The 27,675-nt window shown below is 42.6% G+C and overlaps 1 protein-coding gene across 9 annotated transcripts in view; it reads left to right on the forward strand.

Annotated features, from left to right (window-relative positions):
* The window catches only part of DLGAP1 (DLG associated protein 1), a 334,630-nt gene that overhangs the window by 119,208 nt on the left and 187,747 nt on the right, over nucleotides 1-27,675 (forward strand). For all 9 annotated transcript variants that reach the window (XM_079982893.1, XM_079982895.1, XM_079982897.1 and 6 more), the window contains one exon: nucleotides 1,161-1,267. The gene's annotated coding sequence lies outside the window, so the exon portion shown is untranslated. The remainder of the gene's footprint in view (nucleotides 1-1,160; nucleotides 1,268-27,675) is intronic.

Genomic DNA, 27,675 nt, shown 5'->3' on the forward strand with positions numbered 1-27,675 from the left:
CACAAAAATAAATGGGCCAGATACGCTGATGCTGTATCTCTGGTAATGCATATGCTTTTGACCTGATTTATACTACAGTGGACACTCGGGTTCCGAACATGATCCGTGTGGGAGGCACATTCGCAACCCGCAGTGTTCACAACCCACAGCGCCACGTCTGTGCACGCGCAGGTCGTGATTCGGCGCTTCTGCACATGTGCAAAGTGCGATTTAGCAGTTCTGCGCATGCGCGAGCGCTGAAACCCGGAATTAACCCGTTCTGGTACTTCGGGGTTCGGCGCGGTGCGCAACCCGAAATCACGCAACCTGAAGCGTCTGTAACCCGAGGTATGACTGTATTGGTGAACTACAGAAGTTCAGTTTCACTGCCACTTGTATTCAAGGATCGTGATGCATTAATATTTTCTCTAGGTGATTATTGCTATGCATTGGTCCTTAACTGTTATTAGCAGAGAAAGGAAGAGATGATATACAGGTGCCTTTTTAGGAATTAAAAGTAAGTGATTAGAACAACAGGTAAACAGCAGTACGTCAGTTGTAGCCCTTTGGGCTCCAGAATGCTACCAAAACAATACAAAATAAATAACATACCTTGATAGCACAAGTGTTGTAAAAACTCATGTTTGGACAACAATACACTTGCTCTTCTTCTGTATCGTTCTGCAGCACATTTGAATTGATTTTTAACTTGATCCTATTAAACACCTTTCTTTAGCTGCTTATAGCAGAAGTTTTAGAATCAGCACCTGCAGAATGCTTGTCTTCTCCAGCGCTCTTGCCATACTCCTTTTAGAATATGGTTCACCTTGCATTCAGATTTCACTTATGCTTCCCATGCTATTGGTGCTTAAATCTTCCTAGGCAGGTGCAATTTGTTTGGGCCTGTTTGCGTGGTGACAATTTGCTTTCCTCCAATCAAGAAAAAAGAACCACGCTGGATTTAAGCCTAAGGACAATTACATTATGCAACACTATCAACATTTAACTCCCCACCCCCTTTCCCAGGTCAAATGAAGTTGCTGTATGTGGAAGTACTGCCGTCAAAATTCCTCACTGTTGAAGTGCCATTTAAGGCTGAATGAGACAAGTTGGATAGATTGCTGGTTTCGATGTTGCTTATAGGCTAGCAGCATTAATTGTTACATTTGGTTGCATTTCAGAACAGCCAAGAATCAAACATCACAAGTGACATTCTGCACTGAGAACTGCACACCATTTTCATCTCCTAAACACGCAACAAGTGAAAATGGAAAACTGACTACTGGAGGTATGGTTTCTTTTATTTCTTTCACTGCATACGTTTGTTCAGAAATTTGACAGAAGATGTCTAGTGAACATGCTCTCATCAAGGCCAGAAGGGCTCTAGACCCAGCTTCATTCAGCACCTGGCTAAGACATGCCTTGCATCTTATGAACGTGGAGTGATTGATGATCACATTCCACAACCACATGGTCTGGTTCCATGATGTTGTTTTTAGTTGCTGCAGGCACATTTATAATGTAATCATGCCTAGTCTAAAGGTTACATTTATTGGCATTTGATAATTTCTCATTATTATTCATCGTGGATCCATCCCTAGATGTGATCAATGTTTGATGTTTCTTATTCTTTGAGGCTGTTTGTGGTTTTGTGATGTTAACACATTACTGCGACTTATGGCATTGCACTGGCCTGGCATTCATTGCACCAAATCTAAAGCATCTATTTTCCTGCACAGCAGCATGTAAGCTCATAAAACGTAATTCTTTGGATTTGCTTTTAAGGCACCTATACAAATTATGTCCCTGAAGAGGCAACAGCATTTAATTTTATATGCATTATAGGCTCCCTTCAGCCAATAAAAACATCCGCATTAGATCTGTGTGGTGTTTTATTTCACCTTGGGGATTTCCTTTGGTAGACAATGAGCTGCGTTCATCAAAGGCACCGTTTGACAGTCTCGGGAGCATTCTTAATGCTAATTATTTTACCTTGCTGCCTAACAAGGTCCAATAGATTTTCTTAATTGACGGCAAAGGTATCCTTATATCAGAAGGACTGATGGTGCAGATTATGAGTAGTGTTGTTTTAAATGCAGAAATAAAAACCTAAGCCTCCAGTAATGAATAATTTAGGTTAGTGTTGGACATAGCATGAACCTTTTAGTTCTAAAGGCTGGAGAAAATGTAGCTTGTCAGAGGGATGGCAGCAAAACCCTCCTCCCTGTAGTGCTTGATCTCTTCTTGCTTATTATGTTGGAGGTTATTCCATAATCAGGCTGGCCATCATACTGTCAGCCTCCCTGTCATTTCCAGTGTCTACCAAGTATTGCGTATTCTAGTGCCTACCGAGTATGCACATGTGTGGGTTGATCTCCACATGGTAAGTAATTCTAAATGTCACAGGCCAGATAAGAATCAGTTGCCATGGGGAGACCATTTTCAGCAGCAGCTGCACATGGCAACTGAAAAGTGTGTTCCAGCCTTTGAAAAATATTCATGATTAGGAATCTTGCACAGTACATATTAGGAATGTGCAGCAACTACCTTATTCCTCTTGTATCCATAGTGTGTGGAAGCAGCTGATCAGTTGCAGTTTCTCTCTGTGTCATTTTGATTCCATTTGTTATTTGGTTCCAGATCTGATCTCTTAAATCTGAAGCTCTATTTTGTTTTTTGTTTTTTATAAATGTTTATTAAATTTTTTTGAATACAAATGCAAAAATAATCAACAATGTAGCATATATCATGACATATTTTCAAAACCTCTTTGGACTCCCTCACATCTCCCGCTCCCACTTACATCTTCTTAAATTTTAGCCAGCAAATTATCATCTTATTTATATTCCTAGGTCCCATTCTCTTAAACATAGTCTAATCGTTCTCCAAATGGTTTATATTTTCCTCGATCTACTTGTCATCCTAATTCCATCTAATTTAGTGGTAGTCAATTATTTATGATCTAGCATCCTTCTTAACATTCAACCAAATTACAATGCTTTTTTAAATAAGTCTTAAATTTCTTCCAGTCTTCTTCAACCTTCTCTTCTCCCAGGTCTCGGATTCTGCCAGTCATCTCGGCTAATTCCATATAGTCTATCAGCTGCATCTGCCACTCTTCCAGTGTGGGTAGATCTTGGGTTTTCCAGTATTTAGCGATAAGTATCCTTGCTGCTGTTGTTGCATACATAAAAAATGTTTGGTCCTTCCTTAACACCTTCTGGTCGACAATACCCAAAAGGAAGGCCTCTGGTTTCTTAGTGAAGGTATACTTAAATACCTTTTTCAGCTCATTATATATCATTTCCCAGAAAGCCTTCACTCTAGGGCAAGTCCACCAGAGGTGAAAGAATGTTCCTTCATTTTCTTTACATTTCCAACATTTATTATCAGACAAATGGTATATTTTGGCAAGTTTAACTGGGGTCATGTACCATCTATATATCATTTTCATTACATTTTCCTTCAAAGCATTACATGCAGTGAAGTTCAACCCAATGGTCCACAACCTTTCCCAGTCCTCAAACATAATGTTGTGCCCAATGTCCTGTGCCCACTTTATCATAGCCGATTTAACCATTTCATCTTGTGTATTCCATTTTAACAGCAAGTTGTACATTCTTGAGAGTATCTTAGTCTTAGGTTCTAACAGTTCTGTTTCCAATTTCGATTTCTCTACCCGGAACCCTAACTTTTTGTCATTTTTAAAAACTTCGTTAATCTGAGCGTAATGTAACCAGTCTCGCACTTTGTCTTTAATTTTCTCCAAACTCTGCAATTTCCAATTGTCTCCATCTTTTTCTAATATTTCCCAATATTTTGGCCATTTGGCCTCCATATTGGGTCTTTTTCGGGCCTTAGCTTCCAGCGGTGAAAGCCACCTTGGAGTTTTATTTTCCAGTAAGTCTTTGTATTTTGTCCAGACATTAAACACCGCTTTTCTGACAATATGGTTCTTAAAGGCCTTATTGATCTTAACCTTGTCATACCATAAATATGCATGCCAACCAAAAGCATTGTTAAAACCTTCCAGATCCAATACATCGGTGTCTTCGAGAAGTAGCCAATCTTTTAGCCAGCAGAAAGCTGCGGCCTCATAGTACAACTTTAAGTCTGGCAGGGCAAAGCCCCCTCTTTCTTTCGCATCAGTTAGTATCTTAAACTTGATTCTTGGCTTTTTGCCCTGCCAGACAAACTTAGAAATATCTCTCTGCCACTTCTGGAAGCACTCCGTCTTGTCCACAATCTGCAATGTTTGGAACAAAAACAACATTTTTGGCAGTACATTCATCTTGATAGCAGCAATTCGGCCTAATAAAGAAAGTTTCAATTTTGTCCAACTATCTAAGTCTCTCTTAATTTCTGACCAACATTTTTCATAATTATCCTTGAAAAGACTCAGATTTTTTGCTGTTATGTTTACCCCTAGGTACTTTACTTTTTTAACCACAGTTAGTTCTGTCTCTCTCTGAAACCGTTCTGACTCTGTATCTGTCAAATTTTTCCCCAGCACTTTAGTTTTCTGTTTGTTTAATTTGAATCCCGCCACCCGACCAAAGTCTTGAATCAGTTGTAACACTCTTTTCGTACTAGATTCTGGCTTCTGCAGGGTCAAAACTAGGTCATCTGCAAAAGCTTTAAGTTTGTATTGTTTCGCTCCGACCTGTATTCCTTCCACCAACCGGTCCCCTCTAATCATGTTCAAGAGCACCTCCAGAACCGAAATAAATAACAGAGGGGAAATGGGGCAGCCTTGTCGTGTTCCTTTTTCAATTTTAAACTCTTCTGTAACCACATTGTTAACTATCAATTTAGCTTTTTGTTCTGAATATATAGCATCAATCCCATTTTCAAAACCCCGTCCCACTCCCATTTCTTTTAAATTTCCCTTCATAAATTTCCAAGAAATATTGTCAAAGGCCTTCTCCGCATCTATAAAAATTAACACTGCTTTTGTATTAATGTCTGTTTGCAGAAGTTCCAAAATGTCAATAATATTCCTTGTGTTAGCAAACAAATGTCTGCCTGGGAGAAAGCCTGCCTGATCTTTATGAATTACTTCATTTAATACTTTTTTGAGTCTACTTGCCAAAACGTCTGCGAATATTTTGTAATCCACATTTAGAAGGGAGATGGGACGATAGTTCTTAAATTGTGTCTTTTCAGCTTCCGATTTTGGTATCAATGTGATAAAAGCTTCTTTCCACGATTCCGGCGCCTTCTTCCCCTCCATAATTTCATTGCTGACCTCCATCAGTGGTTGTATCAGATAGTCTTTTAATGTCTTGTAGTACTTGGAGGTCAGCCCATCTGGCCCTGGGGATTTGCCCAATTGCATGTTCTGAATGGCTTGTTCAATCTCTTGTGTTATTTTGCAATTCAGGATTGATCTATTTTCTTGTGACAATTTTGTTAGTCCATTTTTTTCCAAAAATTGTTTAATCTCAACCTCATCTTGCGGCCCTTGAGTGTATAATCTTTTGAAGTATCTCTGGAAGCACTTTCTGATCTCCACAGGGTTCTGAATATTTCTTCCTTCAATTTCTAAATTTGTAACTGTATTTAGTTTTTGTCTCCTCTTCAACTGCCAAGCTAGCAGTTTCCCACATTTATTTGCCGATTCAAAAGTTTTTTGTTTCATTAATTTAATCTTCCACTCTATTTCCTGGTTTATCAATTTAGAATATTGTGCTTGATGAAGTTTGATTTCTCTCAGAGTCGGCTGTGACTTCGGATTTAATCTTAACTTCTTCTCCAATTCTTTAATTTTCTCCAAAATCTTATCTTTCCTCTCATTTTGTCTCCTTTTCTTTACAGCATTCTGTTGTATCAAGAACCCCCTCATTACAGCCTTACTTGCGTCCCAGATAGTTCTTTTTTCCACCGTAGTGTTCATATTTATCTCGAAATAGTCCTTCAAGGCTTTTTGGGCCTTCTCAACAATCTCCTGATCTCTGAACAAATTGTCATTCATCTTCCATCTAAAGGAGCCGGTTGGTAGTAGTGTCATGTCCATCTTTGTTGCATTATGATCGGAGCAGGTCTTTGGGCAGATTTCCACCTTTCTGACCTTGGGTGCCAGACCTCTAGTTATCCATATTTGGTCGATTCTTGTCCAAGTCAGCTGGGCTTCAGAGAAAAATGTTCCCTCTCTTCCCAAGGGGTTCTTCGTTCTCCAAATATCGATTAAATCCATATTGTCTGTCATTTCGAAGAAAGTCTTTGGTAGTCTGCCATCTTTTGTAACATTTTGGCTTTGTGACTTATCCATGTTGGTTGATACGACCCTGTTCATATCTCCCATTAAAATGATGTTGTTATAGTCCAAATAGTCCAGCATGGTCTCATGCAACTTCTTATAAAATTCCGATTTCCCCTCATTTGGCGCATAGATTCCTAATATCAAAAATTTCTCTCCTTGATGCTGTATCTCAATTGCCAATATTCTTCCCTGCTCATCTTTGAATAGGAGTTTGGGCGACAGGCTCTCTTTTGCATAGATTACCACACCTCTCTTCTTTACTCTGTCCGAAGATATAAATTCCTGGCCCAGTCTTTTATTTATTAGCACTTTTCTATGGAGCCTAGTCACATGTGTTTCTTGCAGGCAAATAATGTCCAATTGTTCTTTTTTTAATATGTGAAATATTTTCCTCCTTTTTTCCGGAATGTTACAGCCATTTATATTCCAGCTCAGAAGTTGCAGAGACATCCTGAAATAATCTGGTTATTTTTCCAGGGGTGGTATCTTGTTCGCTAAGTCTTCAGATTCCAAGGGAGCCGGTGCCGCCGGTGCTCCAGGCCCAAAAGGTAGTTCAATTCCTTTTTGAAGGTCCTCTCCGTATGCGGTCAGGAATTTGTCTCTATCTTCCAGTGTTCTAATCTTAACCTTCTTCCCTCTGAAGGTAAAAGATAATCCTTGAGGAAATTCCCACCTAAAGATAATTGAGTTGCTCCTAAGCAGTTTAACCAATTCAAGGTAGGCGGATCTAAGGTCCAATAGTTGTTTAGGAATATCTTTATAAAACTCAATTCTTCTGTCCAAGATGTCCAGTGACTTTCCGTAGTGTAAGCCCAAGATCTTATCCCTTTCCTCCTTTGATCTCAATATTATCAAACAGTCTCTGGGCTTTTCTTTCTTTACAAGTCTTCCAAGCCTGAAAGCAGACACAATTTTAAAGTCCTTTTCCTCTAAATTCCAGAACTTGGAAAATTCTTTAGTCAGAAACTCAGCTAGATTGCCTTCTTCCACTTCTGGTATCGACCTTATCCTTAAATTACTCTCCTGGTTCCGCAGTTCAATCATAGATAGATAAGTCTGATGTTCACCTACTTGTTTGCAGATTGGTCTTACCTCTTTTTCAAAATTTTCTAATTTTTTACTAGTGTCCTCAGCCAGTTTCCGATTTTCTAACGTGGCCTCCGTCAACTGCCCAATTGCCTGTGCGTTCTGTGATACTTGTCCAGTTAATCTATTTAGAGTTTCTGTATTTTGATCAATTTTAGCTGTTTGTTCATCAACTTTCTTATCCAGAGATTCCCCTCTCTTGTCCAAAGATTCCAATTTTTCCAAGATTTTCTCTAGAATAGAAGCATTTGCTCCTGAGGCTATATCTTCCAATTGTAACTGTTCAGTTTCTCCCTCTCCTGCCCTTGACAGAGCAGCAGCTTCTTCCTCTGAAGGCAAAGTGGGTACAGATGATCTACGTGCCTGCGAGACTGAGGTTAAAGTTGTCAAAGTTGCTTGTCTAGTTCTTCCCCTCCTTCTTGCGCCACTCATTCCAAAGTTATCTAAAAGTCAAGGTCAAGCTGAGTTGTTCCCACGAGAAAGCAGCGGCCCAGAGGAAAACAAAACAGGAGGTCGGGGAAAAGGAAAGTAAAATAATGTCACTGCTGTAAATCCCAGATCCTCTAGAGGGAGCTTGAAATGTCTCAAGGGAAGAATCCAATTCTAATAAATTACTAGAATCAAATTTAATGTCCAGGGACCTTCAATAGCAGATTTTAGGCAGAGTTGGTATTAACAACCACATTGTATCAAACAGTGCATACTGGTGCTTCAATTGATACTTCAAAGTAGCAAGTCCAAACCCTCAGATTGTTGCAAGTTCTAATACACAGTAGCCAGATCTGCAAAACTGACAGCTCAGGTTACCCAGGCAGCTCCAGCACCTGGGTTTCTCATCCAGATTGTAATTCCAATAGAAGAAAGGTATCACATTGCAAATAAAAATCAGATAGTCCAATACTTAAAGTTCTTATTTTGTTTAAAAAAAAGTTCACTGGGTGCTCAAATCAATTAAGCTGAAGATTCCTTTAAAGCCTCCACTCCTCCAGCACTTTGCGTTGAAGTTCAGTGACAGCGGAAGACGGACTGTTTTGCATCGCTCCGCTTTCTGCCAAATTCATTAATTTAGTCTCAAATTATTTAAAGTCCTTCTTTTACTCACGGATTGTTGCTTTCCCAAATCAAAATTTCCAGGAAGAAAGGTCAGCGCTCACCGGCAGCAGCAACGCGGCTTCACTCCGCAGATCGCGAAACGACTCACAGCGCCGCAACCCCCTCAACGTTCCGGAGCTCCTTACGGGGTTCCTTCTGCGTTTTGGGGGCCGCTTCAGGCGCCCGCCGAGTCTCAGGACCACAGGCTCTTGCTGCCTGTGGGTTTCCGATGTGGGTCTCCGCTTCGCCGTAGCGGACGACCCAGTTTCCGCGGAGCTTCCCCTTCACAGCAGTAAAGGGGCCGCCATTACCGTTCGCGCCGCCTCCGGAAGTCCCTGAAGCTCTATTTTGTCCCTGCTATTTAAAAATGGCAACACGTTTTCACAAGGGTGGATGTCTCCATTAGAAGTATAAGGATGCCAAATTTCAGGCAGAGCCATCTCCAGGGTTTTTTGGGCAGCAGACTTTTAAAATTGTTTTTCTATAAAGAAAAAGTCTCTATTTTTAATTTTCTGCCAGAATTGGATATAAACTGGCCAGATCTCAGAAAGATAAGGTTAAGACAGATAAATATTCAGTCTTCTTCAGTACCATCATAAAACACACATATATACCTGAGGTACTATGAACAGTCCACATAATGATGCTTTTGATGGCATAGCAAGACAAAACAAGTTCTTGGGTTATTCTCAGGCAATCTACTACAGGCGGTTTTGTCAAATTATTGAAAAAATCTATTTAAACTAAGTAAAGAGAGCAGGGTGTAATCTACACACATGTTAAAAAGGTTGTAAATATGCTTTTTTAAAAAAAAATCACTATGAAAAATGCATTAAATTTGCTCTAGCCCACAGTCCCCATCTAATGTCACAATTGTATATTACACTTTACAATACATTCAAAACGTTTTATTTGCAGATGTATAGCTGAGTCACAGGATTTTTTCCTAGATAAGGGAGTTGGTTTTGCTATCAAAAAATAGGTTTGCTTTCACTTTGTTGCTTGTATATTGACTGAAAACAAGATGCAATGGATGTATTTAGCTCTGTATGAGGGAGAATGGTTACTGGGGAATGGTTTCAAATGTATATGGGAGGCTGGTTGTGTTTTCTTTTTGTCTGCTACTGTGGATGTGTGTTTTTATTGGTTTTCATGATGAAATTTAATGGGGGGCGGGAGTATTGCTTTATAGTTTGAAATAATGCTTTTGTTTTCTGACTTCTTAGCCACTATGAGTTCGTCAGAAAGGAGGCAAGATATAAGTTTTTAAAATAAGTAAATACAAACTTCCATAAAAAGGTAAAGGTACCCCTGCCCGTACGGGCCAGTCTTGACAGACTCTGGGGTTGTGCGCCCATCTCACTTAAGAGGCCAGGGGCCAGCGCTGTCCGGAGACACTTCCGGGTCACGTGGCCAGCGTGACATCGCTGCTCTGGCGAGCCAGAGCCGCACACGGAAACGCCGTTTACCTTCCCGCTGGTAAGCGGTCCCTATTTATCTACTTGCACCCGGGGGTGCTTTCAAACTGCTAGGTTGGCAGGCGCTGGGACCGAGCAGCGGGAGCGCACCCCGCCGCAGGGATTCGAACCGCCGACCTTTCGATCGGCAAGTCCTAGGCGCTGAGGCTTTAACCCACAGCGCCACCTGCCCCATACAGCGCCACCTGCCCCACAAACTTCCATAGTTAAGTATAAATCAGGAATACATTTAATAAAATTATTATGGAAGCAGATTTTGAAACACAAATTCTGTGTTGCAAAATGAAATTGGATATACAGTATTTTGAAATGAATTTTATTACCACTGATAGGTGGATTTAGCTGTGGGCTATTTGATCAGAAAGGAAGAACAGGATAAATAATGGCATAACCCTGACCTCACTGTTCTGACACATCTTGGATTCAGGGTTTGCTTTCAGAAACCATTTTGGAGTTACCTCAATTACAAAAGGAGAAAGGTGGGTTTTTTCTATTTATAAGAGTTTAGCTTCAGTCCATCACCCATGCAGTGTTCAAGCTCTTTGCGGGTAGCTACTGCTGGTGATCTCATACTCATTCCCGGTCCATATATATCATGGGTAGGCAAACTAAGGCCTAGGGGCTGGATCCAGCCCATTCGCTTTCTAAATCTGGCCCGTGGATGGTCCAGGAATCAGCATGTTTTTACATGAGTAGAATGTGTGCTTTTATTTAAAATGCACCTCTGGGTTATTTGTGGGGCATAGGAATTCATTCATTTTTTCCCTTCATAATATAGTCCAGCCCCCCACAATGTCTGAGGGACAGTGGGCTGGCCCTCTGCTGAAAAAGTTTGCTGACCCCTGATATGTATATGGATGTCTTCAAAGCCCTTGTGATTCTGACTCCAGCAGTATTCAAGTCTTGTAGGTTTTCCTTGAAGAAGCTTCTCTGATAACTGAGACCTGCTCTTCACTTACTACCAGACTATATGTTTTAGAAGGCATTCTATGCAGAAGATGTCCCTTCACCATTGCACTTAGGAGACAATGACAATGGGTGCTTATAGAGTATTCAGACACATGCTGGAAGCACCCATTGTCAACTTCCTCACTTCAGATGGATTCAGAAGGAAGCTGTTTGCTGGAGAGCCAAAGAACATATATTTTGGATTAACCGTAAACTGTGCTTAAGGCAGTCATGGTGAAGATTATTGGGCCAACATAGTATTTTGTAGACAGCTTCTTTCTGGCTATACCGAGACATGCTTCCTTCTCTGGAATTGGTGCATTCACTCTATAATCTTTCTAGTTGCCACTGACCAGGCAGGAAATGGTATCCCTTTTAACAAGCGGTCATTGGTTCTGGATTAATTGGACTCAGTTGTTGGTTTTTTGTTCACTCTGTTTTCCAGTTCATATTGCCCTTCATGCCACCTGGGAAAGAAATACACAGTAAAGTGGCTGTCCTTGCTTCAGGCACATGTAGTATAGGTAACCACCAGCAAGAATGATGGGGACATGAATGGCTTTCCTACTGCTTAAGCTTCACGTGCAAAGTCATACTGCTATACTATGCACATGCACTCTGGGTCCTTAGAGAACAGCAGCTACTAGATTGTATTGAACTGTAAATTTCAAGGAAGGGTCAAATCAGCCATAGACAATTTTGAGAAAGGCGGGTAACTGGTTCTAGAAAATAGGAGAGACCCTTAATTTTGTCACTCTTCTGGAAATTGCCTTAACTCTGAAGTCATGTTGATGTTTGTTGATCTGCTATCATGAAAACTGCATTAGCTCTCTGTAGGCACACATCAGTCTAAATGTTTGTTATTGTATATAATGATTAAAGAGCTCTATGAGGTCTGTAAGCTCAAATAAGTATATGATTTTATGTAAGTGTTAAAAGAGAAATCTGTGCCATTGTTCAAAAGCAGCTGCCAGACCTAAAGTTCACGCAAAAACCCTTTCAAGATCATGTAAAGTTGCACTGATGTGGCAGCTGCTAATTTGGTTCTCTGTAAAGAATCCTTCCCATCTGTTCACCGAAGATTTTGAAAGGTTCTTTTTCTTTGCCTGTCATTGCTTTCCCCCCTTCTTTTGCTCATATTTCCTCTCAAATTATTTATATATCATAGTCAGGATTTTAAAAATGACTGCCCATTTTGTATCCTTGCATTGTTTATTTTATAGTTTGATTACAGAACTTTAATCATAGTCTGTAGTTCACAGTTACACATGTGCAACTGTTCCTCAGATTGTTTGGAATCCCACACATGCCAGTCAATTAATGGACTTTGTAAGTGGTTGTTTGTGCTTGCTCATTTGTCCTCTGTGGCTTGTTCTTCTGTCACTTTACTCTCAGCTCTCTTTCATCTTTGGAAAGCATGGGTGCTTGTGCATTAACCATATTCTGTGGTATTCAGAGGGAAAAAAACAGATTTTGAAAAGCTAAACAGCTCAATGAAGGATACAAAGCTTGAGGAAATAAAGAGGTGTTGGTAGACAGGTGAGCCTCTTTGGGGAGAGCATTCAAAAGCTGGGGTGCCACCACCGGAAAGGCCCTTTTTCCACTCCCTTGTAGACTCTATTCTCAAATGTGGTGAAAAACATAAAGATACCCACTGCTGCCTTGGCCCACTTCCTGAACTCCTCTGCAAGCAGGATTCACCATCCACTTTGGTAGAGGTAAATATTTTCCCCGTCTCTTAGCATGTGCAGGATTGTTCCTTCTACTGTAATGAATGGGGAAGCTCTTCAGGGTTGAAGAGCTTTGCATGCCCATCAGAATATTCATGCCTGCAATAAGGCATTGGATAAAGTCAAATATCTTTAGTGAAATCCTTGCAGAGCCCAGTATTTTAAATTCATTATATAAATTAATTGTGACTTCTGATACCCTAGCTGCTCTGTTCTGGATATTTTGCAATTCTGATTGTACAAGGCATCTGCTTGACAAACAAGCTCCTTTCCTGAATTGCCGGGGCTCTGACATTGCTGCAGCGGCTATTTGTCATCCTAAAGAACCATACATCACCATCAGAAGGAAAATTATCCTGACGAGATTGCTGCAGTTTTCATTGTTACGGTGTAGCTGCTTTCCATGGGCCATCAATTCCAGCAAAGAGATGTAGCAGCATGTATTTGAAGCAAATTGTTACTGACACCTGCTTGTGTGTCTTATAAAAAGTTGGAGCCCGCAATCGACTGCTAAAAGGCCACTGGGTGTACGTAATTCTGAATGGAAGAAAATGAATGTGGTTAACTTGTTCCTGTGAAAATTGGTTTTAATATGGCATATAGGGGTAAAGTACAGAGTCCGAACTCTACCTTCAAAACTTACATTTATGTAATTGTTGGGAGGGGGCAGTAAGAGGATATAATAACTGGAAGGAGACTGCAGAAAACCACCTGCGTGGATTTAAAATTAGATGTATTCTTATATCACTTTCAGTGCAGCTTAATCTAGTAATTGGTACTCTTGTCTTCTGAAGCCCTATGAATGGGTATAATAGCCTTGTGCTGGCATCCATAGCCTTGTGCTGGAATTCAGAAGCAGCCTTGCCCAGCACTGTCAGGCAATATGGTGGTGGCAGCAGCCAGTTCCTGCCACATGTAACAGAGCCACTGGCACAGTAGGAAGAAGATAAGTGTCATTCCAGGGCATCCTGCCTTTTGGGATGTGGACAACTCCTCTATTTCATCTTCCTTGCGAGCTTTTTGGGGAGGTGAGGGTGGTGGTGGTTCTGCTGCTAATCCCAGGTAAAGGCTGCAGCTAGAGTGCAACAAACCACTGTTTGTAATTGGAAGGTGTTTGTAATTGAAGTGCCAGAATATAGCTTGTTATTAGTGACCTTTTAGCCCTAGTACTAAATTAGACCCCTTCAGTCAAATTCTTCAAGACAGCCCAGCGATCCTTCCTCTTTTTTTAGAGAGATGGCATAACAAATGGATCAGTTTGGTCCTGCAGCCACACTTACAGTGTCACTTTGTATGTAATACGTGATGGCACCAATTGATTAGATTTCTTAAATGATCATGAAAAGTGCTAACCTCTTACAAGGGCATTAGCTTCAAGGGTGTTCTGGAGGAGGGAGGAAGAAGGATTATGACAGCCTACTGTTAGTACTAGTCTAGTTTAGCAGCCAACTAGGCACAACACTTTTGAAAGCTAACTAGGCTATTAATTTATGTTTTTTTAAAGGAGGACAGCAGTGTTTTCTGACAGCAGTGTTATCTTGACTTAACCTTGTTTTATATATTATTTGCTATTGCTATACAGTATCTTTTAAGAGAAAATATTCTTTGGAATTTCTATCTAATCAACATTCTCGGAGAATTCATAGCAATAATATCTTTCTGTGCACTCATTTTTGACTAAGCAAAAAGTGACTCAAATATTACCTCGATTTTCTAAATGTTTTGTTTTCATTTCATGTGGAAGAGAGCACAAATGAAATGGCAAATTATTTCTTCTTTTTAAACTTTGCTCCTACTGTGCAAATAACAGTTTGACCAAATACCTGGTACGAGATGAAATTATCTGGTTTCCTATTATATTGAATTATCTAGTCAAACATTGAGACAACATTTGGATGGCAAAAGGTATTTCATTACCTCATCTTATTATTCTTCTCTTGTCTTCCAGCTGTTTTATCTCAGCTCCTTAGGATGAAGACAGATATAGCATTTTAAGTGTGCACACACTTGCTGCATTCTGAAGTGTTTGTTTTCAGGTTGTGAATGTGGGTTCAAGTAGCTTTCACCACACTTGAAATCATATGTCTTCACAGTTAAGATTCCAAAAGCTCTTTGTAATAGGGCTTTATTTTGTGATAATAAGTTTCTTCATAATTATTTCTATATTATTCCTGATATTCTCAGTATTCTTCCTAAGATTTGTTGAACAGATTGAATTCTCTGTGTTGCATCATTATCGTTAATTGAATTTAACCTGGAACCTGAGACAAGAAGGGCTTTCATAAATGCAATTCTATTTTTGCTGATGGAAGGGGTAAAGGAGAGAGAAACCGCTGCTACATTGATGGAATGGTTGCCATTTTCCATGCATGTTCAGTCTGGGAAGTGAGAAAACTAAACTAGAAATTTCAAAATGGTGTAAACATGACAGGCATACACCAGGCATCCCTGGGAACACTGTCAGTGTCTACCAGTCAGAAACTGTGCCAGTGTACATCCAAGGCCAAGGAATCAACACACACAGTCAGGTTGGCAAGAGATCATTCTATAACATACACAAATCAAATACAAGCATATCATAATATTTCCAAGCTGTAACTATGGATCTGAGGGGTGGGGTGGGGACCTGATTAAATATGGTGAATTAATGGTGGTGACAGGAGGTGGCCAGTGGCTTGTTGGGACAGCCCCATGGTTGTCACGGCAGTCATAAAGTCCTGAGACACCCCAGACACCTTGGCATGGATTCTGAAGTCCCCCAGAACCAGCAGTCTGCGAGTCATCAACATCGCCTACAAAACCAGCTCTGTCAGCTAAGGCAGGGAGACTGCTGGGCAGTGAGTCAAGTCAAGGTGCAGGAGATCAGGACAGCAAACACATCAGTAGTTTAACATATTGACTGGCTGTCATGGCCAGTAGTAAACACATATACAGCTTTTATTGTTCTTTGGTTTATCTGTTTACAGTGAAGACAAGAATCTCCTTCTAACAATCAATGACACCCTTTGATAGACTGTTACAATTTAATAGGGCACTTTTTTGCAGGCATGGTGCATTCTTTATGACAGTTGTTAAGATAAATGCCAACGAAACAAGTAGAATTGTTTTGTCAGCATTATTTAAATGTAGAGGATGCTGTAAGAGCCTCTTGGTAACAAAAATGCATTTTAATAAGCAGTTGTTTGATTCCAGACCTGACAAAACATGCACTCTTTGTTTATTGTAGGAGAGCAGTGGCAGAACACTAGTTTGAATAAGATTCTCATTTCCATTAGAAGTATTCTGGCAGTTATGACCTTCTTTTAAATCTATCAAGAAGGTCTAGGGGGGCAGACGTATACCTTTTTCTGGAAACTGATGTTCTGCTATGATTTAAACATTTTTTGCGCAACATGAGATATTGTACTTGCCTCCAAAAATATATATCTCCTCATTCATTTTGACTTATATACTGTGGATGGCATCCAATATTGTACAAAGAAAGGGCAGTGTGCAACAGATCTTTCCCTTCTCCTCCTTCCCCATGCAGGTCCCTGTTGCTTTAAAAGCCTCTGCAGAAGATCAGGAGGACCTAGCAAACATTGCATGTTGGGTCATATGGGGTTGGAGGGGGAGGGGGCAATGGCCTGAAACTGGATGGCCCTGGGTGGTCCTCTGCCTGATTTCAGGACATTCCACCCCACTACCTGTTGTCCTGAGTGACACAGTTCACAGGGTTTGTTAGGACTTTCCAACCTTCTGGAGATGCTTTTTGAGGGCTGTTGGGGGAGGAAAAAGAGGGGGGATTAATTGCACATGCTAGCCTTCCACTCACACAGTGTTGGATACATATATAATTTAGAAGATAAGTTTGCTCTTATCAGCTCTTACCTTGAAAGTTCTTGCAGAACATCCAAGATAACGTGCATAATTAGGGATGCAAGTTCTGCAGTTTGCTAATACATTGAAAAGAATTCAATGCAGACAATAGCTAGAAGACTCAAGACTGAAAACATAAAGTCTGAAAACATAAAGTCTGCTAGTGGAAAAGCCCTTAAACAGTTATGGACTTTGGTCCTGAACCCTGGCATTTATCCCATCTTAGAAGAACTTTCTAAACAGTAGCAAGGACATGAAGGATTCTGCTGATGAGAGAACTTTTGCCAAAACCATTTTCTTTCAAAAACATGGTCGGGCTAGACTCAAACCAGAGCCTATAATGTTCTATTATTATACCTCAGACGGTAGCTAAGAGATTATTTGAGTTTTCTTTTATACTTTGAGTTCCTGAACTGAAATAGGATCAGAAAAGTTAGGAAATTTAGTTATTGTTTTTAAATTTTGCTTTTCAGATCTGTTGGGGTAGAACAAAAACATCAGTAGTGTTTCCTGCTGAATTCCAAATATTCCAATAAATGAATGCTTTTATGCAAAAGCATAAAAGAAGGTAAAATAAATAAAGATAATCAAAAATGATTTTTCATTTCTGTTTGAGATGGTTAAATCTTTGATTCTGTGTTTGCTCTATTGGTAGCTTCCGGAAGATGATCTTGACATTGGAATTTTCATCCAAACAAGACAGTATGTCACAATCACTTGCAGTAGCATTTTCCCCCAGGCAGTTTTTCTTTGCCTCAGGGTAGAGATTTGTAGTGTCCAGCTGGAACTTGACTGTGAGAAAGTTGTCAGTTGACATCTATTGGTAGTTATTTTTACCAGTATACAATAACCTCCTATGCTTTAGTAGGTTCCACCAGGAGCTAGCTTTTGCAACCTGGTATGCTCTTAATTATTTGGAGTGCAAGTCTCATCAGCCCAGTCAGCAGTGGTAGTCCAAAATGTATGGATCAGATCTCAGCTGTCCAACCGTTCTTAAATCTGTGCTAAGACTTCCTTGAAAGGTATGGTACAAAGTAATTAGTGACGTGCTTGGCGGTTTCTTTGCTGGTTTTGAAAAAGAGTGCTTTCTTGCCAGAAATGTTGGAGCTAAAGCAATAATGTTTTAGTTTAGTTTATAAACAAACAGGTATGATGTAGGCAGGTATGACTGATCATGCATTCTGAATTTTATGTTGATGAAATAGGTGAATTAAGATTGTGCAATGAAAATAAATCAGAAGGTTTACTATAGTCTACTTATTTTAGATTGGCATCCAAATTCAAACAGTTTTGAATATTTTCTCTTAAGGGAACAATTGATTTGTCATTCAGATAGGGTTTTGTTTTTCGTTTTTTTAAAAAACAGCATCTTCAAAGTGGGAGCAGACTAGAGTTTTTTTTAAAAAACCCTCTAAAAATAAAGTTGCTGCTGCATGCATTTAGAGCTTCGGTCTTTCATGGAGGAGATGGAAATGGTGTTAGTTATCCATACCTCACATCATAATCCAATGCTTGTTTACCCTGAAGCAAGTCCTGTTTTGTTCAATGGGGCTTATTCCTGGCATGTTTCTTAAGATCGCAGCATTAGTCACTTCCTGACTAGATAGCACAATATTCTCTACACATTGCTATCTTTTAAAATATTCTGAAAACTTCCAAAGTGCAGTCACCAGATTATTAACTGGGGCATGAAGAATGAAGCATAAAGCTCTAAACTCAATTCGTCTATGCTAGCTGCCTATTCATTTTTCATTTAAAAGTGCTAATGCTAACATTTAAACCTCAAGAATTTTCTCTTCACAGTAGCACTGGAGTAGACATGTCAGAACAAGAGACAGATCTGGTTCACTGGTTGTGGCATGACTGTGGAGTATCTTGGAGGTCTGTTTTGGATGGCTTTTGAAAACATTTTTATTTTGAATGAACTTTCAACATCTAGTTGATTTGTTGTTGTAAGGCAGATGACCAGCATCTGGGGGCCTTACTTATTCATGACCAGCCCTTTGGGGGCCACAGTGTGTTGGTGTTGCTGAAGTGTAATGGTCAAAGTATAAAAGTAGGTCTGGCCTGATTTTAATTAATTAATTAATTAATTAGTATTGTTCTTTAAAAAGAACACATGGGACAGTGGTACTGAATGGATCAAGAACCACTTGGCATCACAGGGGATCTGCAGAAGTGGTCACTAAAGAAAATTACTATTATTAAAATGTTTAAATGGTCATTAGGAGTTTTAGGGGATGGTGTAAGAAATATGCTGGTGACACCCAGCTCTGTTTCTCCATAACATCAAAATTAGGTGAGTGTGTGCCAGTTCTGGAGTGGAACCTGGATGCAATTGTGGGCCGGATGAGGGCCAATTAATTGAGTTTAAATTGAGTGTAAACACTGGCAAGATGAACACATTGTAGGTGAGTGGTTCCTGTGTTCAGAAGATTGGCCAGTTTCTTGTTCTGAACTCTGTGTGAAGTTCACAGTTGGGTGGCGTGGGGGACATATTGACCCAGCTTTGTTGTTTGAGGCTCAGGTTACCCAAGTGCCTTTCAGGCTGCGACCATTCTTGAATCAGGAGAGTTTGGCACGGGTAACCTAAAAAGAATAGATCATTGTAATGTGTTCTATGTAGGGTTACCCTTGAGGCTGGTTTGCAGCCTGGTTCTTATCAGGCGTTGACTACTAACAACATATAACATCAGTACTGATGGACCTGCACTGGCTGGCAATACCGTTCATGGTCTTACTTATAGTACACTCCACCCGAGTCTCCCAAGTGGTGCGAGATTCCAGAGGTTCCCAGTGCTTACCCAGGGTTTGTGTTTCCATTTGGAATGAGGCACAGAGGAGACTATGGTGATTTTAGGATATATGATTTATTTACACATGTATACAACCTGAGCCCATGAAGGAGGGGTTCGCAGCATTAACACCCTAAGAAAGTCTTGCTTCTCCCATAGCCACAACCTTGGATTCAAGCAGAGATCTGGCTTGCTGCTTTACTTCTAGGTCACCTCTAAAACTCTTTGTTCTAACTTATGCCTTTATCTGTTGAGGAAGTGGCCCCACCCATTTGCCTTCTCACACCGAGCCCCTTAATACACCTTTGTTCTCCTTACACCTTACTAGGAAGCTAGCCTGGCTTTTTTTTAAAAAAATAAAAAATAGAAGCCTTGAGTGGATTTTAACACTTGCTTGATCCAGCAGTTAGAAGAGTCTGGCACTCAAGTTAACACCCCAAACTCATAACAGTATATAAAGTCCTAAACTATCTGGGGCCAGTATGCTTATAAGATCACCTTATTCCTTATACCCATATCTGACCTTTTGCCTGGTACAGCTGACTGTCCCCAAAAAGAAACTGTGTGTTTGGTGTGTTTGTATGGGTTGTGGAACTCTGTGTGTAATCAGATTAAGCTGGCACCACCTGCAATGAGTTCTAGGTGCCAACTTCAGACTTGTTTCTTTCAGCAAGGCTTCTTACGAAAATTATTTACCATTTTAAATAACCATCTTGTAAGATGACCCATTCTTTATTTCTGTTTCCTTAATGTGTTTTGCTTTGGTTTCAGTGCTATGCTGTGATTTTAATTGAGGGTTATTTTACCGCCATCGCAGAGGTGAATTTTATCTGAGCTTTGTGGTATAGAAATGAGTATAATAAATAGATGGATAATGTACCAGCCACCTCGTGCATCTTTTCCTACACCTGTTTTCTCTTCAGTAGCTTCTGTGCCATGAAACACCACCATCCCTTCACCACACAATTCCCCCAACAGCGCTCATTCACTCAGGGGCTTGGCATACAGAGATCCACTACTATAACTTCTTGGGTCCGCTTGAGATACCCTGCCAGAGCTGTTAGCACATCAGAAGCACTGCATCCAGTACACATCTCTACCTTTGCAGCAGTTTAAAGGGCTACACAAAAAAGTAACAAATAAAACCTTTCAGAAAAGAAGGTTCTTCTGACAAAAGAAATTTCAGCAACAGAACATGTTGAAAGGCTGAGAATAATAGTAGGTTCCCTAATGCTGGCTGTCAGGGAACTGCCATCGGAAGAACAGGTGGTGGGAGGGCTCCAGGAGGATAGAAGGGATTCAGCAGCCGAAGAGGGAACCAGTAGGGGGGGGAGCAGGAGCTTCCAGGGACAGGAAGTCGGAGGGGAGGCTCTGGGACACTTCCAGCGAGAACAGTGAGGAGGTATCAAGGCTCCCTTTAGCGACCCCCACCCCTCGCCGGAAGCTGTCACGCAGGGAATCTAGGAGACGCGTTTCCGTCAAACAGCTTTTATGCTGGAAACGTTTCCGCAAGCGCCCACTGTCGGATTCTACCAGTGACTAACGGAGCCATGTGCAAGGGCTCCGCTCAAGGGAGAGCTTTGCTACGTTAAGCAAGCTCCGAGGGACTAATCCTTTTACGCACAAGTAGCTCATTGTCCCATCACAGCAATCCGACAGTCCCTGAGAGCGCTTGTGCAAGGAGAGGCATCATGAGCAACCCAACCAGAGCCGGAGAAGGGGAAGCAGCTGCAGCCGTTCCAAGCCTGGAAGAAAGGTACAGGTTGTTGGAGATGCAGTTAGCCCTGCAAACGGCTAGGCTGGAGGAGAGGAGGGCGCAAGATGCAGAGAAGGGAAAAGCCACCCAAGTCTCAAGGAAGGTGCCGGGACTGGTGCAGAAATTTGGGGGTGATTCCAGGAACTACCAAGCCTTTAGGACAGAAATGCAATATGCCCTTAATCTGCAGTTTGATGATTTTCCTGATGAGGAATCGAGGGTGGGATTTGTGATTGGCCATCTAGAAAAAGGGGTGAGAGACTGGGTGCGGCCCCTGATGGCAGCCAATAACGAGGTCCTAAAGGACACAAGGAAGTTTTTTCGCGCCATGGATCTGATGTTCTCCAGTGAGATTGAGCAGGGAGTGGCACGCAGACAGTTAATGGCGTGTAAGCAAGGGAACCGATCTGTCCGTGAGTACTGGACTGAGTTCACCATGTTGATCCATAAATTAAATTGGGATTTGTCTGCGGAACCGATACAAATGCTGTTCAAAGAAGGATTATCTTCGGCAGTAAAAGATGAACTTTCCCGGGCACCCAGGGCAGAGTCTATGGACCATTTGACTAAATCTGCGCTGGCCATAGGAGCACGCCAGGAAGCCAGAGCCCTGGAGAAGCGGGAAGGGAAAGAGGAGCGTTGGAGGGATTTCCGCATTCCAGAGATTCCAGAGCAGCCTTCCCAGCCAGCAGAGCCGATGGAAATCGGAACAGCGCGCGCAGTTTCAAACCCCAGCGAAGGGCGGAAGAAGGAGGGGAAAGGCGCCAAGAAATGTTTTCTCTGCCAACAGCCAGGTCACTTTGCCAGGGTTTGTCCGCAGAGAAAGGAATGGCAAGGAATGGCGGGAGCTGTTGGGGAGGAGGCGGAGGGGGCTAAGGAGTCAGTAAAAGCCAACGCCTGGCTGGGACCATCAGGGCACAGCAGCCAGGGCAAGGATCAGTGAATGTGCCCACGCCGGAACCGCCAAAACCAGCGCTAGTAATAGAGGTGTTGTTAGAGCTGGCAAACGGACACCCTCTACAAGTTAAGGCGCTATTAGACTCAGGCAGCTCCTGCAACTTTATGAGTAAGGAGTTTGCAGCCGCACACCAGATACAAACCATCCCTTTAAAAAATCCCCTGCAGGTGACCACGATTGATGGGAGGGCGCTGTTGGGAGAAGTTAACCAGCAGACTGTCCCCATGACAATGAGGGTGGCAAGACACACGGAACTGATAGCGTTTAATATAGCCACTTTGGGAGGAGCGCCCATCATTTTGGGGATGAGCTGGCTAGCGCTGCATGATCCGCTTGTGGGATGGCATCAGAGAGTGGTTTCCTTTGGGTCAGCACATTGTATGGGACACTGCATGGAAAAGGGGGGCCAAGTAGGTACCCAAGCCACGTTAGCAAAGATAGAAGCAACGGATCAAGGTAGGGTACCACGACAATATGCAGATTTTGCCAACGTCTTCAGCGAAAGGGAAGCAGATAAACTACCCCCGCACAGAGCCTTTGACTGCCAAATCAACTTACTCCCAGGGGCACAATTGCCAGTGGGCAAGGTGTATGCAATGTCAGACAGGGAGATGCAGGAGTTAAGGGAGTTTATTGACAAAAACCTCAAGCGTGGGTTCATCAGAGAGTCACGAGCAGTGGGGGGTAGCCCAGTGTTCTTTGTGGACAAAAAAAATTCAGACAAACCAAGATTAATTGTGGACTTCCGGGCCCTAAACGCAGTGTCCGAACCCGTGACTTTCCCTATGCCCAGAATTGATGACATTCTTACCCGGGTGAGAAAAGGGAAGATTTTTACCAAGCTGGACCTGAGGGGGGCGTATAACCTGATACATATGAGAAAGGGAGATGAGTGGAAAACCACTATGTTCACCCCCTTGGGGGCCTTTGAGTACTGCGTTATGCCTTTCGGCCTCCAGGGGGGATCGGCAGTATTTCAATCATTCATGAATCACGTCCTAGGACCATTGCTTTACAAGAACTGCGCTGCGTTCTTAGATGATGTACTGGTGTACTCAGAGGATGAAGAGCAGCATGTGCGAGATGTACGAGAGGTACTGAGCAAACTGCAAGAAAACCAGCTGTGGGTGAAACTGGAGAAGTGTCAGTTTCACACCAGGGAGGTGGAATTCCTAGGGTACCGGTTGTCAGACAAGGGGCTGGCCATGGATCCTAGCAAGGTGCAAGCGGTACTGGAATGGAGGCCTCCGAAAACTAAGAAAGATGTGCAAAGGTTTTTGGGGTTCGGAAACTTCTATCGGAAGTTCATCAAGAACTTTGCCCACTTAACAGCCCCCATCACAGATTGTCTCAGCAGTAAGAAGAAATTTGTCTGGACGGAAGAAGCGCAGCGAGCATTCGAAAGTTTAAAGAGGGCGTTTGCTTCGGAAGAACAACTCTTACACGTGGATCTGCAGCAGCCGATGAGGGTGGAAACCGACGCGTCTGACAGAGCGGTGGGCGCCGTACTCCTACAGCCGGGACAGGATACGTCAGAATGGAGACCGTGTGCCTTCTTCTCGAGGAAATTGAACAAATCCGAGAGGAACTATACCGTGTACGACAGAGAACTACTCGCCATCCATGAAGCGTTCAAGAGATGGAGACACCTGTTGATTGGGGCGCAACACAAGGTTCAAGTGCGGACAGATCACAAAAATCTAGAATACTGGAGGACAGCCCGAGTATTGAACCAGAGACAAGTAAGATGGGCGCAAGAGTTCTCCAAGTTCAATTTTGAAATTCGCTACGTGCCAGGGGCAGAGAATGTCAGAGCGGACGCTCTCTCCAGAAAACCTGAGTACTTAGAGGGGGAAGGAGCGGCGGAAGAAAGACATATCATCTCGGAGGACCACTGGGTTTGTGGGGTGGCATTGGTGGGGCAGAGAGAACTGGTAGAGGGTATTGAGAACGATGAATATGCCCAAGAAAAGCTTAGGGAACTCAGGGAGACAGGTGAGAACACAGGGGGTTTTGAGGAAAAGAACGGAAAACTATATTACAAAGGGGCGCTCTACATACCAGATGGGGAACTAAGAGGGCGGGTGCTCAAACAGTTGCATGACAGTTGCATGACAGCCCCACTTCGGACAGCACAAGACCATGTGGTTGGTTACCAGGGAGTTTTGGTGGCCCAAGGTGAGGGAAGACGTGCGGGAGTATGTCAGGGGATGCGACAGGTGCCAAAGAGCAAAGGAAGAGAGGTTGGCGCCAGCAGGGTTATTAGAACCCTTACCCACCCCAGAAAGGCCATGGGAGATGGTATCCATAGATTTTATGACCGATCTACCGAGATCCAAAGGGAAAACCGCGGTCATGGTGGTAGTAGATCTACTAACTAAGATGTGCCACTTTATAGCTTGTTCACATGCAGTCACAGCGGAAGAAACCGCAAGGTTGTTTGTGAAGCATATTTTCAGGTTGCATGGCGCCCCCTTGAGGGTTTTGAGCGACAGAGGGAAACAATTTACTTCCAGGTTCTGGAGGAAACTAATGAGCTTGTTGCATGTGGAGGTAAGTTTTTCCACCGCTAGGCACCCAGAAACAAATGGGCAAGCAGAAAGGGCAAACGGGGTTTTGCAACAATATCTGAGGTGTTATGTAAAAGACAGAGAAACTGATTGGGTAGATAAGTTACCTCTGGCAGAATTTGCCTACAACAACGCGGAAAACGTGTCCACAGGGATGAGTCCCTTTCTGGCCAATTATGGGTGTCACCCTCGAGCCTTCCCAGCAGAAGGGGGGGAGCACTGGAGTGTACCAGCAGCGGAACGCTTTGTGGAAGAAATGGAAGCGATCCACCGTCAGCTCCAACTCAACTTGGAGAAAGCCAAAGAAGCATATAAGAAACAAGCAGACAGAAATAGGAGGGAAGGTGAAACCATAAGGGTGGGAAACCGGGTGTGGCTATCCACCCAAGGACTGCCGTTTAAGGGAGGGTGTAAGAAACTGAGACCCAAACGGTTGGGACCCTTTGAGGTCGTACAACAGGTGAACCCAGTAGCCTTCAAACTTAGATTGCCCAGTCACATGAAATTGCACCCCGTATTTCACAGATCATTACTGTCACCGTACCGAGAGGGACGGGAATGGGGGGAAAGTGAGAGGGGGGTCACCCAAACACCTGTCATTGAAGAGAGAGAACGCAACATGGAAGTGGCAGGAATAATTGATTCCAGGTGGAAGGGGAATCGGGTGGAATACTTGGTAGAATGGGAGGGGGAGGAAGAGTCAGAAAACACGTGGGTACCGGCGGAAGAAGTCCACGACGAGGTTCTGATAGAAACGTTCCATCAGCGTTTCCCAAGAAAACCGCAGCCGATGGAGCGATTTAGGAGGGAATACTTCGGAACCACTGATGAGGAAGGGGTGTTTGAAGGGTTCCCAGAGTCAGGGAGTGAGGAGGCAGCATACTCCGACGAAGAAGAGGAAGACGGGGAAGGAAATGGGAGACAGTGGCTGGAAGTGTTTGAATCCTCTGAGGACGAGGAGAGTTCCTTCCGAGGCTTTCCAGCCTCACCGCCTGTAGAAGGGGAGGTGGGAGGGGATAGAGGGGGGCCTGGAGGGGAGGTGGATGTCAGGGAACTGCCATCGGAAGAACAGGTGGTGGGAGGGCTCCAGGAGGATAGAAGAGATTCAGCAGCCGAAGAGGGAACCAGTAGGGGGGGAGCAGGAGCTTCCAGGGACAGGAAGTCGGAGGGGAGGCTCTGGGACACTTCCAGCGAGAACAGTGAGGAGGTATCAAGGCTCCCTTTAGCGACCCCCACCCCTCGCCGGAAGCTGTCACGCAGGGAATCTAGGAGACGCGTTTCCGTCAAACAGCTTTTATGCTGGAAACGTTTCCGCAAGCGCCCACTGTCGGATTCTACCAGTGACTAACGGAGCCATGTGCAAGGGCTCCGCTCAAGGGAGAGCTTTGCTACGTTAAGCAAGCTCCGAGGGACTAATCCTTTTACGCACAAGTAGCTCATTGTCCCATCACACTGGCTTTAGAAGTGTATATGCTTGAAGTGCCAATTGTGATATAAGAATTAAATTCTAGTGGGTTTGTGAACCAGAGAAAAGCATCTGGCTCCTGCATGCTGATGGGTTGTTGAGTTTGACCCAGAATCAGGGGCAGTACAGTGAAATGTGGTTTGCTCAGTTTGCTGCAGGTTTCTTTTTAGATTTCAAAACCATGAGTAGAAAAAGAAAGCTGTGTTGAGAAGACCTTAAATCTTTTCCTCAGATGTTTTGTCACTTTTGCTCTTTGGGCTCCACAGAAAGCAATCAGGAGTTGTCAATTTTATGTACAGAATGAGAAAATTTGCTTTAACATCCCCTCCGCAAAAAAACCTTATAGAGGAATTTTCCCAAAGTGCAAATGGAAGGGCAGCAGTGTTGGCTACCAGCATTGGTCCACAATGTAAGGCAGGACACTGCTTGCATTGGTAGGTCTCACGTATTTGTGGCACTTGATTTTGGGGGAGATGCCAGTCTCTAGCTGGGAAGGTGTAGAGAGAATGCTCACACAAGCATGTTACTTCCATTTAACAATCCATTCATATACTTTTATTTTCTGCTCCTTTACAGAGGAATTAAAGTGAGGCAGGAGCAAAACTGTCCACTAAGGACTCACCCCAGGTGTCACTGCTGTAGGAAACAGGACGTAAACATTTTCAGATTTTTAAATCTTTCATAGAAATGAAAGCAATCTGCCCCTGAGCAAACCTTGTTTGCCTTCATTCATTGGAATCTAAATCCTGATCTAGTAGGTACAAAATGTTCTGGGAATTTTGAGGAAGAAGCTTGGTTGCTTGTAGTTTTTGCTCCACTGTATTTTTTTGTTTTGGTCTTTTCAGGAAACACAACTGCATTGAATAACGTTTTTAGATAAATATTTAAAATGCTCAGAGGATTTCCATCAATGAACCTATAACAGATTATTGTAGCCAGAGTCCAGAGATCCATGGGGTTTAGTTGCATATATGAAGTTCCATGCAACTCTTGACTTTCCTTCTTACTTTGCGTGAGTTTGGAAATGCCTAAGGATGCCAGCAAAGTTCTGAGCGTGGCTCAGCAACAAACTTCAGGGACTTGATAAAACCACTCTAGCAAACTCCCGAACCTTATTCCAGTGAATTTAATGGGCCTCCTGGTTCAGAATTCAGGGGTGGAGGATATATATGATTTCAGGGGAGCTCAGGAGGTCTTGCCTATGTCTAAAAATTTTCCTCATGTACAATGGGAAATCCTACCCTTCATATCAACTGCCAAAATATTAAACAAAAAGTAAAAGAATGAGGTAGTACATTTGATTTAAAGTAGGGAATCTATTGACCTTTGTGGTGAAGACTGAGAGGAACAGGAGATGGCTGCAGCTGAATGTAAAGGGTGGTATGTCCTGATGTTTGGAAACACTTCAGTAATTGTGGCTTATATTTGAGTTTGAATTTATTTCAACTGTTATCCATGGCACTAAGTTCCAGATGTGACAGGAACAGAAACCTTTCTCCCTGTGCTGCAGTCCTGATTCACATTTCTTCTTCCCTAAAGGTCCTATTCTTTACTGAGATGAAACAATACAGGTAGTCATACTCAAAGTGAGATGCGATGGAATAGGATGCCACCCCACTTCTCTTTATCCTCCTTCTTTTGAGTCTGACCTAACCAATCCACTTTTCCCTCACCCCACTTCATTGGACACTGCAGGTA

Source organism: Podarcis cretensis, assembly GCF_951804945.1.
Source record: "Podarcis cretensis genome assembly, chromosome: 7".
NCBI classification, from domain to species: domain Eukaryota; kingdom Metazoa; phylum Chordata; class Lepidosauria; order Squamata; family Lacertidae; genus Podarcis; species Podarcis cretensis.